At 36.7% G+C, this 20913-nt stretch overlaps 1 long non-coding RNA gene across 2 annotated transcripts in view; it reads left to right on the plus strand.

The window, feature by feature from the left end:
- Nucleotides 1–4792: 4792 nt before the first annotated feature.
- The window catches only part of LOC131399714 (uncharacterized), a 180125-nt gene continuing 164004 nt past the window's right edge, over nucleotides 4793–20913 (plus strand). For both annotated transcript variants that reach the window (XR_009217206.1, XR_009217208.1), the window contains exon 1: nucleotides 4793–4868. This is a non-coding gene — a long non-coding RNA (uncharacterized LOC131399714). The remainder of the gene's footprint in view (nucleotides 4869–20913) is intronic.

Here is a 20913-nt window from a genome sequence, read left to right on the forward strand (position 1 = left end):
GCCCTAGTCACTTGTATACAGCCCCCTGCTAATGGAGCTGGTGTCTGGTGTCCACCACTGGGGGCTGGGTCACTGGTTCTGCTGCAGTTCCTGATGCTTCTGGTGCCAAGTTCCACCTGCCACCACTGGCAGGGAGGCAAGGGCTGTTTTTTCTGCTCCTGTCCCATCTGCTCACAGTTGTGTAGGTAGGGCCACTGCTGCTGCCACCGCTCAACCTGCTGTTGCATTGGTGGGGCCGTCATTGCCACCACTCCACAGGCATTCATGCAGGCTGTCACCACTGCCACCACTCTGTGGGTGGACATGCATGGTCCAGGCTGCCCTCACTCACAGTTGTGCAGGCTGCTGCATGAGGATCCACACCCTGGATTACTGCCACCAGGGGATTGGGAGGGGGCTGTCCCCTTGTTACAATGCTTCCCAGAGTCCAGTCCACCCACCTTCAGATGTATAGCTCCATGGATCTCTTAGGCATCTTGTTGTGCTGTGTAGGGAATCCTCTGTTGGTCAATGGATGTCTATTTGGTTGTAACTTGGACGGGAGAGACCAAGGGAACAACTCACTCTACCAACTCACTTGTATTGCTTTTTAAGTTTAGTTTCAAGAAGCCCAAACACCTTCTCCTATTTTCTACTTGTGTCTTTTTTGAAGGAAATAACCTGGAGAGGAAATTCCTTATACTGGTTTAGGATGATGATTCTTTCATTTTTATTCTTACAACTAAATGGATAACTAAATGGATTTTCCTTCATATTACACTCTGGTTCATTTCTATAATAAAAATTGGGGCCCCACTTCACTTGTTTTATAGATAAAAGAATTGAAAAATCCACACACAATTTTTGAATATTTTTTTCTTTTGTTTCATTTTCTCTCACATCAAGGAATGCTGAAAAGTTTAGTGTTTCTTCTGTGGGTTCAAAAGAGTGTTGTATCCAATGTACATGACTGTGGTCATAACAGCTGCATTGCATAGCCTTTCACAGTGTTGTATGGATTTTAGGACATTGTGATAAGATGGTATCATTTTCATAATTCTTAGCCATTTCTCATTAGTAAGTTTTTAGTAATTCAAGCTTCCATCTCTTTAGTCTTTTTATGGGCTACTGTGATTCCTCTTAGCTTCCAGAGATGTGGAGGACAGGCTAGTGCATTCTAATGAGCTGGCTTTGCCAACAGAGCTTGCATTTGCTTACTGTTTAAAAAAAAAATCATCCTTTGCTATCTCTGCAAAGCATCTTCACAGGTGAATTATGCCTTTGCTTAATTGCTGTTGGAAAATCTAAATAAGTGGATTCTGATGAATATTTACCTCTATGTAGCCAAACCAGGACCAGATAGGTCTCAAAATGGCACTTGCTCATGAAATTGGTCCTCAATTATAATATTTAAGGAGACTCCCTATCTAAGACATAATGATCTCAAAATTCTCCATTATATCATGTAATGCTCAACAGCCTTCCATGAGTATTTTGGAGACAATTCTCTTTTCTTGTAGTGAGCCAGAGATAAACAAACTTTTGAGGCTAGAAAATGGTGAGCAGAAATTGGTTTATGACTTTAAATGCGAGAATTGTGCTTGCTTTTGCCATCAACAAAGGAAAATTCTCCACCAAAATTTTGTGTGGTTTTACACCTTTTTGTCTTTTTTAAAATACTTTAACCATATATAAAATTGCCTATACCAAGAAAAACTTATCAGGCCTTATCTTCTTAGCTCAGCTAATAAAGATTATGGATCTGAAATTCTGTTAAATTATGTCTAATTTCTTTTCTAAGGTTGGAGAAGCAAAACAGCCCCATAATCATTAATATTTGTTTTTCCAACTGGCAATTAAAGCACATCTTTCTTAAGCAACAGTCTCAAATAAAAGTGCTATGAATCAAACAACTTGTCATTGTTGTTTTTAATGCAGCCACTTCCGTTTTCCTATAGCATAGTCCAGAAAATAAAACCAGGGCTGTTCCTCTTACTTAATACTCTCAAACACCAAACAAAATTACAATTCCTTGCCTATGATCTCCTGTAATTCTAACCAGTTCTGTGAAAGAACAGACATGTTTTGGCATTTCACGTTTCTGTTGCTTTATCATCAAGGTGAAGGTCCCTTGCTGCAACCTCTTACCACATTCACAGCACATACATCTCTGAATAACAGTGTTTTCAGTCATCTTTTCAACAGAGGACTCTATCTTGTGATTCTCAGATGCCATACCAAATTTAGGTTTTGCTGACACTTCCCTGATTCTCTAGGATTTAAAACATTTTCAAACGAAGTTTTGAAGCAAATGATGACAACGTGCTTTTACGCTTATATAACCCGTCTCAGAGTTATTCCAGACTCAAGATGAAATCCTAGCTCTGTATCAAATAGGAAAGAAAACAATAAGTTATTCTAGTAATCAGAGTAGCAGTTTTCAGGTATTCAGCATCATTCCACTACCAAATAGTAAAACCGAAGAGAAAAATGTTAATGTGGATATTTTATAATAAAGGCACACAAATGCTGTTTTTGCTTGAATTTTTGAATGTGTTATCTAATACGCTGGATTTCTGTGCAGTGAAATGAAGGGACTTGATGAGAGGCTCTTGTCAGATTTAGCCTGAGTATAGAGATGTGACCAAGCACACTTTCTTAGGTGACCATCCCCTCAGGGGAAACTGTCTAAGAACTGCTAAGAACCAGAGGCTGAGGTCTGAGCTGGGAGAGTTAAGACCATGCTTAACTTTATATATGCAAGACAAGGAGAATAATTCACCAAGTATTTCTTCTCCACACAAACTTTAAAGCATTTTTTTAAAAAAACCCAACCTTTATGTAGTGGGTCATTTAACTTTGTGTGTGTAGATACAGGCTGTATGTCTAGGATTATTTAAGTTTGCAGAGTATGAAGTGATACTTTCAATAGGGTTGTTGAAGTGCAAATAAAATTGAGCAAAGGTTCAATACAAGTATTTATATAGCAACGTGAAGGTAACAGGTGTTTTCACGTGCATGTGTCTTTTTCGTCCTTCCCATAAGACATTGCAGAAGGTCTAAATTGTTATTCCCAATTTACAGCTGAGAACACTGAGGTTCAGCTGCCCAAAATTATATAGCCAAGAGAGATCACATCAATGTTCCTACTTAAATTCACTCTTGGAGGGGTCACATATTTAATCTCTTTATCACATCTTCTTCTTTTTTTTTTTCCCCTGCTTCCTATGTTCCTTTCATTTCAGAAATATTTTTCTTCCAACTCTCCTAAAATCAATTGACTTTAGGATTCAGATCTTGCTGCAAGGGGTTTGTGCATGTGCCTGTGTAGAGGCTCACACATCACATATATTTTATATTATTTGTTGCTGATATAGGATGGCACAACAATTAGATTGCACACTGTTTGATTTCAGGAAACCTACATTCAAATGAAGACTGCTTTATTCATGGCATGAAGCAGAAGGGAGCTGGTGTGTGTCACCAGACCTGTCCAGCTGGGTTTGCCAGACACAGGGGACTACTAACCTTGTAGGAGGGGCCAATTTGAATGTAGTGCTGGTGCATGAGGCCAAGTCTGGCTTCAAGGATTTTCAGAGGAATGAAATGAAGCACAGAGTGGGTAAGCTAGGCTATAATCATGTCTCAAGTCCAACCTGACAAAATTAATCACCTTTCAGGGATCCCTTTGATGGGTATGAAGTGACACAACTTTCAATTCTGGAGAAAATCTGAGAAGGCAGGCTGTAGAGACAGTTTGACTTGCTTTGCATCCTATCCTGGATCACTCACTCACTAGCCACGTGACCTGGGAAGAGTTACTTATCCTTTGTGGCTTCAGTTTTCATTTTAGTAAGTTTCATAAGATTGCTATGGGGATTCAAGGAGATAAGACGTGAAAAGTTCTTGGAACAGTGCCTAAAACAAGGTAAGCACTCATCAGAGGTTATTATTATTATTGTTGTTGTTTTTATACTTAACTTGAGGAAACATAACTGATGAGATCAGCAAAGTCACCAAGGGATAGCAGTGTATGCATGAGGCAGGTAGGTTCCAAGTGGGCTTTGAGTGCTGAGATTATTGAGGGATGAGGCAGACATCCAATTTTGTGCATTGAGCCAACATTAGGGAACAAAAGGAGCAGATAAGTTGAAAATCCATTGACGTCCAGGGCAAACCTTGGGGATGCCATTGAACAGACTCAGGGAGCAATATAGAAACCTAAGAGGTTGTGCTGGTCTGGGGTCCTGGGCCTGAGGGGTCTTGCGCTGGAATAAGTTGCATGAGGAACAGTGCAGTTTGAGCCCTGTGTGATACCTGCAGGTCTGTAGGTCTCACGTCCAGATTGGCCTAAGAATTGGGACAAGATAAAGTTGGGAGGCCTAGCTGTGGGGATCTGAAGGGAAAAAAGGCTGAAGTCTGGGAGAAGAGCTGAAAACAATGTGCTAAAATCTTTTCCACGATCACTAATCACCGTAAGTGCCGTAGGGGAGCAGAATTTGTTACCTCAAAATATATCTCTTTGGTATAAGACTTATTTTGGGCTCATTATTTTTAAGAAACATCAGACATGGCAGAAGCTTTGAAAACCAAATAGAAGTTACCCTTTGTAAAATACATTTACGTTTGCAAGGGTGTCTTCTCGCTGTACCAGGAAGAGAGGGCTGACTCAGTCTTATCAACGGAAAAGGCAACAATTTAAATCTACATAACAACCTTACCCTGTTTACTGTGCTTTTTTTTTGGTAACCCCTCATAACTGACTCCCTCAACCTCCAATACCTTCTTTTGTCTTGAGCTGAGGATGATATTCAACATGGCAGCTTCGAGTTCTCGCCATGTCAGTCTCCCGGACCTCTGCTTGCAAGGTCCAATGAAAGCAAAGAGTGGTGAGTTTTTTCCCTTCTAAATTTAGATTAGCAGGAAAAAATATTTGTAGATCAAGTTCCTTGGGCTTAGTGACTCTGGGAAATTTGGTAGAGTAGTCTTGGCTTTATTGATCTATTTTCTACCAGAGATGGTTACTGTTTGTCTTCATTTTTGTCTTTTGTGTCCTTTGTCATAAGGAAAAAAAACCATAGAGCAAGAATGCAGGGATAGACTCTAATAAGCCTGCTGTTTAAGCTGGCCTCATGGACTGGGGAATTCAGGGTTCTCACCAGACTGGTGTCTCTTTAGACAGACTTTGCTGCAGGTTAATATGCACATGACGTAAAAGCTGTTGCTAAGGATCATCTTGGAAGCCACAGCCACACAATTGGTGGGCATAAGTTGAGCATTTAAGAGCCATTTGGGGACTTGCCACTTCAAGAAGCTCCCCATGATAGGATAAGTTGTTCATGGAACAAGTTAGGTTGACACTATCATCCACCAACTTCAAGAAAATTTCTATGCAATAAGATACTCTGAAAACAAGACATAAGCCCCCACCCCACGGCACATCCCTCCTAGGTATTAGTTTGTTTCCAAGAGACCCAAGGCTTAGCTAAAGCTGTTGATGTGCATATAAGAAAAACCAAATGAGTTTTTTCCCTCATCTTGTTCTATGTTTGGCTTTATGACCAATGAGAATGTTCTCTCTGGTTTCTGCCAGCCGAAGGGTCCATACACATCTGGTGAGCAGCCAAACAGGCTGTGGATCCAAGTTTACAGAATCTAAAAAGAAATGAGTAAACTTTTGGCTTGGTAAGTCACCCTATTCTGTTCATGAGGAGGGGAGGGCAAAATATGTGATTTCTTGTGTCTTAGAACAGCTGTTTAAAAACAAGGCCCCTCATAGTTACCACTTGTGCTTTCTTAGGCTAACTCTGGGAGTAAAGCATCAGGATCTTGTGAGGGCTGTATCCTTTGCACTCTTCTTTAAGAAAGCCTCTTGCATCCATGGTTAAGCCATGAAAAGGCTTATTGGTTTGAGTTGCTACTGAGATTAATAGATCCTACTCGTCATTGGCCAGACAATGGATCTTTTAAATTGGAAAAACTTATAAATTAAAATTTATTTTTTAAGAGAGCTCTCAGTCTAAATAGTTGTTCTGAAGTTCTAGGGCATAGAATTCTTTTGATTTCCATCTTAGAAATCTCCCTGATATAAAAAAGTAAGTTTAGTTAAAATAGGCAGGTCAATCTCTTCATATTCAGGCTACAACCCAGCTCTTTGGGGAATTGAAAACAACTGTCTTTGTCTTACAAATCTCTACAAAACCAGAAATATGTCTCTAGAAACAACTCAAAATCTCACCTATGTCCACCATCCCCAAACCTCCCTTATTCATCTAAAATGCTTGTTGATATTGGCATGTTAGAAACAGAATTGTCTTGAACTTAAAAATTTAAATTGCCCTAGACCTCTGATAACAAAGAAAAATGCCCCCCAAAATTCCTCTTGGAAGAAACTTGAATACTTTTCTTTGTGCCTTTGTAATGTAGATTTTCTTCCCCCATCTTCTCTAAGAACTAAGAATCATTCCTTTTTTTTTTTTTAATAATTTTATTTATTTATTTATTTTTCCCCCAAAGCCCCAGTAGACAGTTGTATGTCATAGCTGCACATCCTTCTAGTTGCTGTATGTGGGATGTGGCCTCAGCATGGCCGGAGAAGCGGTGCGTCGGTGTGCACCCGGGATCTGAACCCAGGCCGCCAGCAGCGGAGCACGCGCACTTAACCGCTAAGCCGCGGGGCTGGCCCAAGAATCATTCTTTAAAATAAAAACTTTAGGGAAAAATTTCTCATCAGAAGGAACAAAAAGAGGGAAGTATGTGGAAATTGGAGAAATGAAAAATCTTAAGAGTTTTCCTCACACATATTAGTAACTATCAGGTCTCTGATGTGTCTGTCTGTGTCTATATATGCATATTGTAGATACGTATATATATATATATTTTTTACCTCTGGGTGGTATTGCCAAAATTAATTTGTAAAAAACTCTATTCAATTTGCTTTAAAACTAATGAACAATTATATAAATTAAGGATTGAGTATTCTAAATTCTCAGAAATATAATAGAAACTAACCCAAGTGAATTTCAGGTTCACGTGATCTGGGAAAATATTAGGCATTTAAGCTAGTTTAAGTTTGTCGGTTTAATTAAAACACACGTGTCTTTAAAGTTATCAATGTTGAATACAATGCAGATAAATAACTTTTATTCTACCTGGATTTACTAGTCAAATTCATGTTATCTGTGTTGCAAAATTTGCCAGCAAAAAAATTAATTTAGAATGATTGTTGATTTTGTCTAATCTCTCATGGAGTTTTCATGAGTAATCTAAACAAAATTTTTGGGAGCAAATGATTTAGATAGGTGTAAGTGGGATAAGAATTTATAGATAAACTTTTTAGAAACAATTATAATTTTGGTATATGTACTTAAAAATAGTTTCAAAATCTTTTTGGTTACTTGAAATCTTAGAGTTTTGCTAAATTAAATTAAATGATGGAAATTCATTGAGTGTCTAGATCATTTCCAAATAAGATAATATACTGAAATATTAATTGTTAAACGAGTCTAAATTTACCTACCTTTGACCTCTTATTATAGAAGAGCTAGAGATATTTGGGTCTGTTAGTAAACATGTTTTATTCCATGCTAAAAATTATGTTTCTAAAAATTGTAAAAGGTATTTATAAAGTTTGCCAAGCTAGAGTATGTTAAAGACAGTTCACAATTGCTTACTTCTTAGTTTTCACTAGAAATAAGGTTTCTAAGGGTTAAGAATTCTAATTAATACATGATATTGTGAAAGATTTCCTTTACCTTTTAAAATAATCTGTCTAGAAAACAAGAATTTTGCGTTTTATCAAGATAATATCCCATGTTTGCTATCTTTATCCTCAGGTCTTTGATTGCTTAAGAAAACTGAGTCTTTTCTATTAAAAGAGCCATGTTTTTCCTTTATACAACCATTTACCTTTCTGTATTTTCCTTGAGCATCTTCTATTATCACTTTGATTAAATGGATAACTAAACTGTGTTTCACAGTGACCTATGATCCTATTTGACCACGTGTTTTAAAACCTCTTTGATATTTTTGACAGACTTCCCAAAAGCAAATTCTAAATGAAGTCTTTTTGACCTCAACTAACTTTGAAAATTTCCAGTGGGACCCAGGAACATTTCAAAGGATTTATTCCCTATCCTTATAAAAAGAGAGATGTCAAACTAATCAGGTGTATTTGACATGTTAAATTATATGGGAAGCATCATCAAATAAGAAGTAATGCTAAACCTTCTTAGATTATATTTGTGTGAATATTAATATAAATGTTCTAGAATTTGCATAAAATTCCTAAAATTCTGACATGGCCTGGTATCAATGTTATCAGTCATTATTCTAGTTATCTTAAATGTGTGTCATAGAAATAACTAAATTTTCTTATTGCATTATAATGAACTCTCATCTGACCTTTAACCATGGGCTTTATTAAATCTTTACAGAGAGTTATTGTTTCACTCTGATGCTTTTACAAATATATTTTATCTTCAGAGGCATTCATGAAAAGAACTGTGACACTCTAGAATATAGGATTCTGGTAAAGTTTTAGATCATACCTTTGAACTGCTTAAGAATTTGCAGAACTCTAATGGAGAGACTGATGACTTCATAAAACTGCTAACAAAAAATCAAGATTAACAAGAAATAATTGCATGGAACTAGGTGAACTAATGAAGATGATCACAATTTTTATTTGAAGTACTACTGTATCTTTAATCTTTGTTTTCCAAACATAAGGAATTTTTTTTCTCCTAAGCTACTATGCCCTATAGCAATTTGGTAAATAATACCTTTGTAAGCAAATGAAACATTTATCTTTTTCTCCCTACCTGACCTCTCAAGAATTCAGAAACTCTCAGTGAGTATTCTTATTTTCATACCTATATAGTTATTTCTGTAAGTTCAGTAAGAATCTGTTCTCTTTATAACAGGACACAACTGGAAACATTGGTTATATTACCAAGGCTTTGACTGGAATGTCAAATTTGAAAATGATATGTATAAACTCAGATATGACCAGATAGCTTTAAGGAATTAAGATTGACTTTATGGAGCTGAGTAAAACCCTTTGGCAATATTGGCCTGGTACTGTGCTTACAAGGTTCCTGGCAACCTTTCTAGGTGAGTAAAGAAAGTAACTTTCTGGCAGGTGCAGGAACCTCAAGATATTTTGGGAATCTCAAGAAGAGAAGAATTCACCCAAAGTATAGGAATTGTAGGCAACATCTGATGGCAAGTATTTGGCTTGGTTTCTTAGCCTTAAGAGGCTGTTAAAAGTTCAATCTGAAGATTCCATATGAAAAGTTTCAACAAAGCAGATTAAAAGAGACTTTCTTGCTGTAATTATGTAAAGAAACAGGCCAAAGTTATTGAAACTGGAATTATTTTGCAAACAAATTAATCTTAAATTGGCTATCTTTGGTAAAAGTGAGGATGATTTTAGAGAGAAAAATTATGTTTCAGTAACACGCATTTGTGGCTATTAGGTTCTAGTGCTTTCCATTGTCTTTTTTTTCTTTTTAACCTGTAAAGTGGACTGGATCCTGAATTCTTCTAGCTTCAAATCTCTAAACTAACATTTCAAATTTTCTCCCATTCTTTTGACTTGGAATCATTGAAAACTAAAGCTTCCTTGTCCCCCACAGTCCTGCAAACTAAATATGAATGACTTGATATAAACTTCAGAGAAATCATAAATCATATGAGCTCATGTTTAGACAATCTTCTTCATACCTGTTGCTGTGTGGGCCACTCTGAAACTTCACCTGAATACCTGATGACATCATAAGAGACATTTCAAGCTTCAACAGATGCTTTGACTCTGACATCTAGAAATCTTCTTAACTGGCTGCCCCCTGGGCTCATAAACTGCCTTATAGTCTGCTCCAATCATTAACCTTTGTCTTTGTTTCTATAAAAAGGCATCTCATTTAGTGCCTGATTCCTTGCAAAACATAGGCCTAACTTTGGGAACCTAGCTACATTACTGCCTCCTGAAATGAGACACAACCGTGTAACTGAACTAACCTATTCTCAGGACTGAGTGACTGGTTCAATGAGATGTAGCAAACTACCGACTTAGCTTCTGGACTGTGAAACTCGGGGAAGTTTCAAAGACAGGACTATAGGGGAGTAGAATTTGTAACCTTAAAATATGTCTCTTTGGCATAAGAATTACTTTAGGCTCATTATTTTTAAGAAACTGCGAAGTAGGGAAAGTTTTGAAAACAGAGTAGAAGTTACCCTTTGTAAAAGACATTTACATTCGTAAGGGAAATCTCCATCTGTAAGAGTGTCTCCGTCACTGTACCAGGAAGAAGGGGATGACTCAATCTAGAAACTCTTACCAGTGGAAAAGGCAAGGACTTAAATCTGCATAACAACCTTATCTTTTTTATGGTGCTTTTTCTGGTAACCTCCCATAGCTGACTCCCCACCTCTTCTTTTGTCTTTAGCTAAAGATGATGTGTAAGGTGATGGCTTTGGCCACTTTGATGAGTTTCTCAGTTTTCCTGAGTCTCTCCCATGTATTCAGGAGGTATACATTTTATTAAACTTTTGTTTGATTTTCCCCTGTTAATCTTTCTCAAGTCAGTTTCATTATTATACCAGCCAGAAGAACCTAGAAGGGTAGAGGCAGATTTTTTCCTCCCTGACAGCACTCATAGGAGGAAGAATAAATCAATAAAGGCTGAAGTGGTTAACTGTAAGTATGGTGGAACCAGAGCTGATTGTTAGATGATGAATAGGATTTGTGGGATGAATAAGCAGAGGAAAAATGGGAGGAGGAAATGGTCAAAGGCCTTGAGACTGGGATGAGGATGAGGTATATTCATAAATCAGTGGGGCTCTTGGTCTGATTAATACGGAGTTGAGGATGTAAGCGTGAGTAGGTAGGAAAGACTGGTTTAGGGAGGATTTTATCAATCCAGCATGGGAAAGTAGATATGATGAAGAAGGCAAAGGGAATCATTAATGGTTCTAAGCAGAGAAATGACACATAACACAAAAACCTAGGAATTACACATAACACATAAAATTGTGTTCAAGGAAAATGAGTTTGATAGACAGCCAAAGAATGGAAAAATTATTTTCTGAATGCCTACTATGAACCAATATGTCATGTATGATGTACTTTAACTTATTATTACAATCTTGTGTTTAGGTGTTAATGTGACAATTTTCCTGAAAAGGAAACAGGCTCAGACAGGTAAAGTAACAAGGTCACTGGAAAGAGGCTAGGACAGATTTCAGGTCCAGATGTGATTAATTCCAAATCATGTTCTATGTTCCTGTATTGGGCAGCTGCCCACAGTAGTGTAAAGGAGGTGGGTAGCATAAAGAATGATCCAGGCAATCAGGAATGCAAGTCCAGATGGAAGGAGTGGCCTGAGACAAACACAATTTTCTAATAAAAGGCAGCTTTCCTCCTCTTCATCCAAGCTTCATGTTTGTGCCTTTCTTGTTGCCAATCCCACTCATCCTGTACTCTAGATGTTCTTACACCTGTCTTATCCTTACTGTCCTTCCTTCTGCTGTTTTTTTTTTTTTTTCCTTGTATTTGTATTCCAGGTGCTCCTTGCACAAAGTGTCTTAAAACAAATCATCAAAGGGTACTTGTCAAATGGGATGAGTATACTCTCCGTGGAAAGCAAGCAAGGCAAGCTTTGGAAGTAGATCAACCTGGTTTTGTGCCATAGATTCACCACTTACCAACTCTGTGCTTTCAGCCAATGCATATATTTCTTTTAGAATCTCGGTTTTTTCATTTATAAAAAATATGAGAGTCAGACATTATGCATAGGCTTCTGGGGAGGAAGGATGTCAAGTATAATATGTCAGAATCATATGAAGGGCTCATACATTTAGCTCTCTTCTCCCTTCTTGTCAATGAATCTAACTATTGAACATTTCAGAGAGTGTCTCACAGAAGAATGGAAGTATATGAAGAAGAAAATAATAAAAAGTTAAGTGCATTAACAAAAATGCAAGTAAATAAGGAGAATGGTTTGATTGATGATCATTCTACAAATCATGGTTAATGATGCTTTGTTTCAAAAGCTATTTATATATTAGTCCTTAGACAAAGCCTCAGTTCATAACCTGTACATTCATTAAACCTGAAATAGGCAAATGGATTGCACTCAAAAGTCAATAGACTGAATAAAATCACTTCTTAAGGAACATTTTCTATTTGCTATTGGAGCATTTGGGCTTTAAGGATAAAGGATACTACTTATCAACTAATTTATACAATGATGAGAATGAGAAGTAATATAATGGATGAGAGAATCAAGATGAAAAATTATTTCAATAGGCTCAAATAATGGACTCAAACTAACGAGATAAAATTTAACAGGAATCAAAGTAAAGACCTGCATTTAGGTTCATGCTATTAATTCCATATTATAGGAGAGAAGAGACATGTCTAGAAAGTAATTCACATGAAATTAATATTGGAATTTTAGTTGACCAAAACTAAATGAGCTTACAACATGAAGTGATTGTGAAAAATAATTAGAGCATGAGCTAGGAGGCTAAAAAAAGAATTGGGGGCAGTGGGAGATTGTAAAATGGTTTGCACTATTTTTTCTACTAGTATTCCTTTAACATCATCCAGTTGAGTACCTATACCAATCAAGTATTTCCTTTTCATGTTTATCAATGATCCCAAAGTCTTTGAGCTGATAGATGTGTTCTTCATCTCTCCCTGGGCCCAAATCCAGTCTCTTTCCACTTGTTATGTTTTAGTTAAGCCGCCTCTTCAGCTGCCCAGTGAAGTCATGGAGGTTTGAGCTATGAGATGCTGAGGTGATATTTTGTGGTTTTCTGTGCATATTTGCGTGTGTTGACATCCAGGGGCGTGGGAGATGGTATCTAGGTCCCAAGCACGGAAAAAATTTTTGTCTCGAATGAGATTCTCCAAATGTTCCAGTCAACTCTTAACTCCAACATCGTCCTACTTACTCAAGTCCATGGGATTCTGGAGCCCTTTGGGGACTCTTACGTGCTCAGCTCTGTGGGCGTGTGGAGCACAGCTGTGACTGTTTGTTGCCACCGTGGTCACTGGCTGCTCTCCTAGTTAAGTAAGCAGTGCTAAGCTCTATGCATACAATTGTGATTGCGACAACCACCACTACCCATTTCGGTGCTCTATATGAGTCACCTTCTAACAGCTAGCTCCTTACCCTTCTCAGTGACATGCTGCCATCTAGAGTCTTGTGTTTGGCCAAGAAATGTCTACTAGTTGGCTGTAGCTACCTGTCTCCATTGCCCCACCTCATGGACCTGTGGCTTCCAAAGTCAAACACACAAATAAACAAAGAAACCCACACAACCTGACTTCTGACTTTTTTCAACATTCAGTAGAGAAATACCAGAATTTTTTGAAGCTCATTGATTCTTCCCTTCTTTTGACTGTCTTGTAGGGTGCCAAGCCTCGTGGCAGGGAGAGAAAGTCTTAGTGTTACAGACTTTTTCTTCTCCATTGGTGAGACTATTTCAAATCTTTTAGAAGGCTGGTTGGAAAGGTAATATTGGTATAGAAGTAATTAATAGTAAAAAGTTCCTGTTGGATTAGTGAACATATGTGTGTGTGGGGGGAAGTGGGGGTCCAGAGGAGCCCCAAACTCCATGAAAGGCACCAGTGTAATCTGTCTCTGTAGATTTGCTTCCAGTATCAGAGTAGCTGCCATACTCTTAAGATCATGTACTTTCATGGTGAAAAGGCAGGAGTAGGGGCAATCTCTGCTTTTGGGTACCTGAAATTATCTTCAGCCACTCTGCCACATCCCATAGTGATATAAGCAGATTTCCTTGAGGGCATTTGGTCAAGATCCCTCTTCTGTGCTTCCTCAGCCAATGGATGTTCTTTGTCCACTAAAAATCCTGAAATACTGGGTTAAATAAACATAGATGCATCAGTGGACATATTTGTGTATTAATTTTTTATTGAACTCTTGCTAAATCACAGGTGGAGTATTTCCTTCCAGAGGATAATGACCAAAGGACCATCAAGGTGCTGGAACAAGTTGAATGCCAAGCTCTCTGAGGAATAGTTGTATGAATTGAGGACATTTCTCTTGCAGAAGTGAAGAAGTGAAAACAGAGTAGACATGATGATTATTTTTATATACATGAACGGATGATGTGTGGAGTGGATTTTTCTTTAACTTTAGAGGGCAAAACTCAAACCCAGAAGTAGAATTTTTAGAGGCAGAGTAAGTAACAGGTTTGAAATAGCTAGAGCTCTTAAAAAATGGGCTCAGCTGCTCTTGTGAAGCAGTCGATTCCCAATCACTGAAACGGTGTAAACCGAAGCTCAGAGCTCTCTGACAGAAATTTGGTGGTAGCGAGAGAGCTAGATTCGTCATGGATTTTTCTTTCAACTTAAAGGCTCTATAATTCCATGTGTCTAGAGTGAGAGATGTTCTTCACAATATTTCCTTCTCTCACATCTTTTTAGAAGCTTTGTTCTTCCCACAAATATTTCTGGCGTTTATTTCCATCTCTCAGGTTTCTACATTCAACGATACAAATAGTTTAAATGAGTAAGATGAATGGCCAGTGTTACACTCTGCAGATACATTTCTCACCCAGGCCTGTTTTTTCACCTGGAAAGAAATGCAGCATCGCTTTCAGCAATTACTTTATGACTGTACCTTCTTCCTGGGTGGGAGGATGCCAAATAAGGAAAAAAGGCATTAAACATTGGAAATGAAGCTAAAGTTGTTTTTATTTGTTGATTCATGAATCTAGGCACATTTATGTTTGCTATTATATCCTGCTAATTAGAAACACTCATCCTTTGTAAATGTTTTGTTATTTCGATTTGCTATTATATGGAAACAAAAGTTGCCAGGCTAAAACACAGGAGTCATTCTTAACTTAATTGGTAGTGGAACACAACATTCTGAGGATGTACTTCTTATTTTGAATTTGAGTGATACTTTATTCTTGATTAAGAATTGATCAATTGGAATCAAACCTCCCAAATTCATCTAAGATACTACTACTGTCAGCTTTTAAAACTGTACATAGAACTTAGCAAATAATTGACATAAGGGAATTGATTTATGCTGTTTTCATCTCTACTTACACAAAATTTCATTTAGAAGGATGGAAAGAAAGCCGAGTTTCCCTATAATATTATGTTAAAGGTAAATAAAATCTGGAGAAGACAGAGTTGAAAATTGACTCATTAATTTTTGGAAACATGAAATAGAGTATTATAGTAATTGTAGCCTAGAAGTGTTTCCTAATCTCAACAATTATGGTGTAAAATGTGTATAGCTATTGAATATCCCCAGAATGTAGGAAGGTATCTGATATTTTGTAGATACTCAATAAATTTTGTTAGATTTTGAATAAATAAACTCAACATTATTATAGTTAAATCTTAAATTCTTTAGGAAATTTTCACCATTCTTAAACATTTTAGGGTGACATTCTTTTACAGAAGCAAAAAAAGACACAGTAGGTTATAAGACAAAAACATAATACTCAAGCCATCATGGTAATTAAATTTATTAATTGTAATTAGAGAGTTGGGAGACAACCTTCATGGATTAATCTGCCACAGTCCAGGGAATTTCAACTATCCATGGCTTCAGAGTTAGGTTCTGTATAGATAAATGTAATGTAATGTTGCGAAATTTGTACAGTCACATAAAATATGAGATCTTATAGTCTTCTTGCTTTTTAATAGTCACCTTGATTTTTGTCTATACAAAAAACCTGGACAGAGATTACACACTATGGTCGTCAAATTCCATAAACAATGCCTATATGTTTCTATATATTTTATTTGAATGGAATCTAAAATAAATACAGTTGTCCCTCAGTATCCATGGGAGCTTTGTTCCAGGACCCCCGTGGATACCTGAATCCCTGGATAGTCAAGTCCTTTGTATAAAATGGCATACTATTTGCATATAACATAGGTACATCCTCCCGTATGCTTTAAATCATCTCTAGATTACTTATAATAGGTAATACAATATAAACGCTATGTAAATAGTTGTTATACTGTATTGTTTGGGAATAAAGACAAGGGAAAAAAAAGGCTGTACGTGTTCAGGACAGACGCAACCATGGTAGGCCTTTGGATCTGTGGTTGGTTGAATCTGCAGGTTTGGAACCCAGAGGTAGGGAGGGTGGACTGTAGGTGGTCTGCACATCCATACTAATGTTTGGAAGAAATAGAATATTGTTGTTTGTACTCTGAAATTAGAAACGCATTAAGTAATAAATTCTGATGGGTAGCCCAGACCAAGCTCAGACCTCTGCAGTGTTTGAGCTGAGTAGGTAAGACAGCACAATTCTCAAAACCTGCAGTTGGCAAAGTGCCCTGACCAAATTCACTAAACATACGACCCAGGGAAAGGAGCACGCAGAATTCTAGAAAACTGAGCAGAATGGCAATCATAAGCTCACAGGGAAAATGTAATTTTATTTTCAGAAACAATTTGGGCAGACAATTAAGTGAATTTACATGTGAGATTGACTATAGCCCAGAAAATTTGCTGATGTCAAAGCCTAATTCTAGGAACTTGACGCCAGAAAACATTTCAAAGAAGAAGGTACAAATACAGAAAATGGTATTTTACACACACACACACACACACACACACACAAATCTATTAAGGTTTGAGACATTACAATATTCTATTATTTCCTTGTATATTTATTTACTCCTCTTGGGTACTCAGGGGTCATTCCGAGAAAATATCCTTATTGGTTAATTTTGATTAATGGATTAAAGGATTGTAGACTGAGGATAAGAAAACAACTCTTCTCATCTTTGGGATGTCCATTCTGAATTATAAACAAATGTATTCTTTTTCATCATTAGTGTATATCCTTTGCTGCTACTCTCTAGAGCTTTACATTTAGAATAGTTTGAAGCACCATTTAATTAAAAAACACCTGTGCCATTGCAAGAGAAATGACACACAAAGTTTTTCAGGGCACAGTCAAGGAAGTCAGAAAGAAAAAGAACAAGAGAAAGAATTTAGCAGCAATTTATTTTCTCTCGTGCATTAATTTGAGGGTCTTGGGGAAAGGTGTGGGAAAAGAGTGTAGTTACATTAACATCAGGGCTTGAAATTCTGCCACATATCCATTGAGAGAAAAATGCCTTACAAATATTTTTCAAATGATTTAGAGTTGGCTAAATCCAATGCATGTTTTTACCATGAATTTTCCATTTAAAATGTTTTAAAAAAACCCTAAGATTTTCAAAAAGAAAATGTAATCCATATGTTACTGATTCATTCACACTTATCATGTTTTTGTGTGAGCAAGTTGGTGTCCAAAAACTTTTAGTTTTTTCAACCAGGAAATCACATTTTTACAGCACCAACAAGGACCTTGAACCTGGAAGGTATCAAATTTCATTTTAAACTCAGAACCCAAGGAATGTAAGTGGGTTCTAAACTTGGCAACGTGCCCTCACCCTAGTTAACATATTGATGGAGTTATACATTCATGAACATATGGGTTAAAAACGGACCTGTTAATTCAGTTTTGAGATTGATGCTAGATATATTCATTTTGACTTCCTAGTTTGTTTGCCATGAGGAAACAATTGGCCACTTGTTTTATTATTTAAAAAATTTTTATATATGGACCCATATCCCAAAATATACAAGAAGTGTTATCAAATATGTAACAAAGCTAGTGTATGGAAAATGCATAATTTTCCCTAAGGGTTATTTGCTAATATGGAACACAGGCCTCTAAAATGTGATGAAAGGAAGGACTGTGGAACAATGGGTCATGATGGCTAATTTTATGGGGAACACATGCATACGATATAATTTAAAACACATGCTACAGCAGTTATAGTAAAAGGCTCAGAGAATTAGGAAGGAATTCTGCTTCATAAAAAACGAAAACAGTTCCCTCTTTCTCCTGACAAAATTGCATTTCTGCTCTAGGAAAAAGATCCCATTCACTAATGTTTTAACAATTGCAAGGCCCACCCACAAGCCTCACATCTCTTCTCTCAAATTTCCTCTTCCAGGTATGGCCCATCCAGTGTGGTTGACTGTGCAAAGATGTGATATGAAATTGAAGGCAAACAGTCCAATATGTATCTGGCATCTTTCTAATGCAATATTTAACTCTTTTTCAAAACTAAAATATTGCATGCTATTTATTTAATCTGTCTCTTACACAATGTGCTACAGTCTATTAACATAGGAATTTCAAGGGAGAGGAACAGGTCATTCTGTCCATTCTTCTGTTTCTTGGCAGAAACTTTAGGCTTAAGATGAAAACCTAAAGCAAGTCAGACTGTTAAATGTACTATTAAAGATCTTCAAGGGTGGCAAGACAATAAACTTCTAAGCAATTGGCTCCAACAATTTAACCACAAATTCTTTATCCATGCTCTTCTCCCCAAAAGAAAAGAAAACAAAGAAAAAAAAAATCTCTCTTTTACTGTGATTTAAGCTTATTTCTTCTTCTTTTATCCCATCCTTTATGATGATGAAGAAAAATTTGTTAATAACTTCATCGTAACTCTTCCTGTCCTTAAATATAAATGTTAATTATCAAAATTAAAACAAATTTTTGAAAGTTTGTTGACAATTTTTACACAAAATTTTGAGAAATTATAAGTTCATATAACTAATCTTAGACTTTCTCCTGTAAATAACCTAGTCCAGTTTATTTCACCTAACATTATTTCATTTCTTTAAGATTCAACAATAAATAATTATGTACTTTGTTTTTAAACCAGCCTCCAAACTGGAACAATTGTTAAGATAAGAGTTCGGCTGATATTTAAAATGTGTATTATGGTTAAGATAATGTGATCTGCCTTTTGTTAGAATTAATCAGACCGTGCCAACAAGTGCCTTTCCAGCCAGGCTGCTTTTTCCAGTTTTAATTCTCATCCACCTGGGCCACACTGTTGGTGGCTCTCTGATCAACATGTCTCTATGAGCCACCCCACCTCCCATGTCCTCAATATCATGTCTTCAATCATGAAGTGGATTTCATGCTCACTTACTGCTTTCCTATAATATTTCTGAAGTCTCTGGGCTTTAATTCTGATCAGGTTTTTCTCTTATAGATGTGAAAGACATTGAATTTTCCTCTTCTGTTTAGCAACTTTGTAACTTTATGGACCTATGACTATTGTTTTAGGAATTTTTTGTTAATATGGAATATTCGCAATAAGAAAGTAAAAGTTACGTAATTAAGAGTTTGAGATAATTATGGCTAAAATTTTAGTGTATTTCTTTTCAAGTTTTTTCTATGTACATTGTTTACATAGACGTGATCAATTTTCTTGTGGTTTTCTTTAATTTAACATATCAATGTGATTTCCCATATCACTAAAATATTTTAGAAAACGTGATTTTTAATGACAATATACTATTTCATTTACTTACAGTTTCCTTTATTGTTAAAATCTTCAATTCCTTCCAGTTTTTTCATATGAGGAATTACAGGATCCAAGTACGAAGCTCTTTAATCCTCCTTAATATCCACAAATTCCTTATAGAAAAGGTTGCCCAATTTATTCTTCCACATACTGTATAGTAGAAGCTAGCTTGTCACACCCCCACCAGCACTTAGTGATAATATTTTGAAAAATTCTCTATTTTGAAAAGTGAAAATACTGTCTTTCTGTGTATTGCTTTCATTATCAGAGAGAGAGAATAACTTTTGAAGTATTGTTTGGTTATTTGTATTTTTCTTTAAATTTTGGATCCACATCCTTTAAAATTTTTCCTATTCATGCTTTTGGGCTTTTTCTTATCTGTTGGTTGAGTGTGAGTGTGTATCTATACATATGCTATGTGTATACATTTCTCTAAACTGTTTTTATTGGCATTTTTTCATTTGGACAAACTAAAGGGCCTCCTTTTTACACAGTGAAGTTCATCATCTTTTTTCTTTGTGAGTGCTTCCACTGGTTTCATGTTTAAAAAGTCTTTTCTCAGGAATTCTTTACTTCACCGGAACACTTGTTATCCACTCACTGTTTATCACAGGCTGGACGTACCCCAAGACCGAGGAGTTTGGTTTACCTACTTGTGCATTCCCAATACTCATTGACTAGCAGAATGCCTGGAAAAATACTAATGTCTAATTACATTTTTGGTAAAAACCCAGAAACAATGCCATTGTGTTTTCTTGTAGTTTTGGAAAAATGGATAAGTTTTCATTTAAGAATTAAATAGGGTCATTGAAAAGCCATGGTAGGCAGAGGGGAAGTAAATGATAGAGGTTTGTCAAAATTTTGTTCTATGGGTAGTGAAAACTTAAATTAAATGGTAGAAAAATCAGAATAAATGTACTCTGAGTAAATAGTTCTTATATTCCTCTGAATTTTAATGTAATTAATTAAAATAATTTTTAAGCTGGAATATATTTACAATACATAGATGTTTCTTAAGATAACTTGGTGTGGTAGGCAGAATTCTTAGATGAACCCCAGGCCCATCCCCTTCCTTTCCTCCTCCTGCCAGGTGTTCATGTCCTGTATAATCCCCCTACTCTTCAGGGTGGGAAGGACCTATGAATATGACAGCTGTCATTTTCATGATTATGTTATCTTGTATGGCCAAGGTGAAGGGTCCCTAAGCAGTTTAAAAATGGGTTTAGGCCTTCTGTGAGATCAGATACTCCATTTCCTCTCTGCCTTGGAGAAAGAAGCTACTGTGAGTTCTTTAGCTGCAGGGAAATGAATTCTGCCAACAATCGCGTCAGCTCAGAAGAAGATCCTGAGCCTCAGATGGGAACGCAGCCCTGAACAACACCTGGATTGCAGCCTTGTGAGATCCTGAGCAGGGGACACAATTAAGCCGTGCTTCAACTCCTGACATGGAAATTGTGAGATAGGCTGCTAAGGTTGTGGTAAGCTGTTATGCAGCAACAGAAAATGAACACCCTAGGAAATATCTATCAAATGCACTAGAAATT

This window comes from Diceros bicornis, chromosome 39 (assembly GCF_020826845.1).
Source record: "Diceros bicornis minor isolate mBicDic1 chromosome 39, mDicBic1.mat.cur, whole genome shotgun sequence".
Lineage (NCBI taxonomy): Eukaryota > Metazoa > Chordata > Mammalia > Perissodactyla > Rhinocerotidae > Diceros > Diceros bicornis.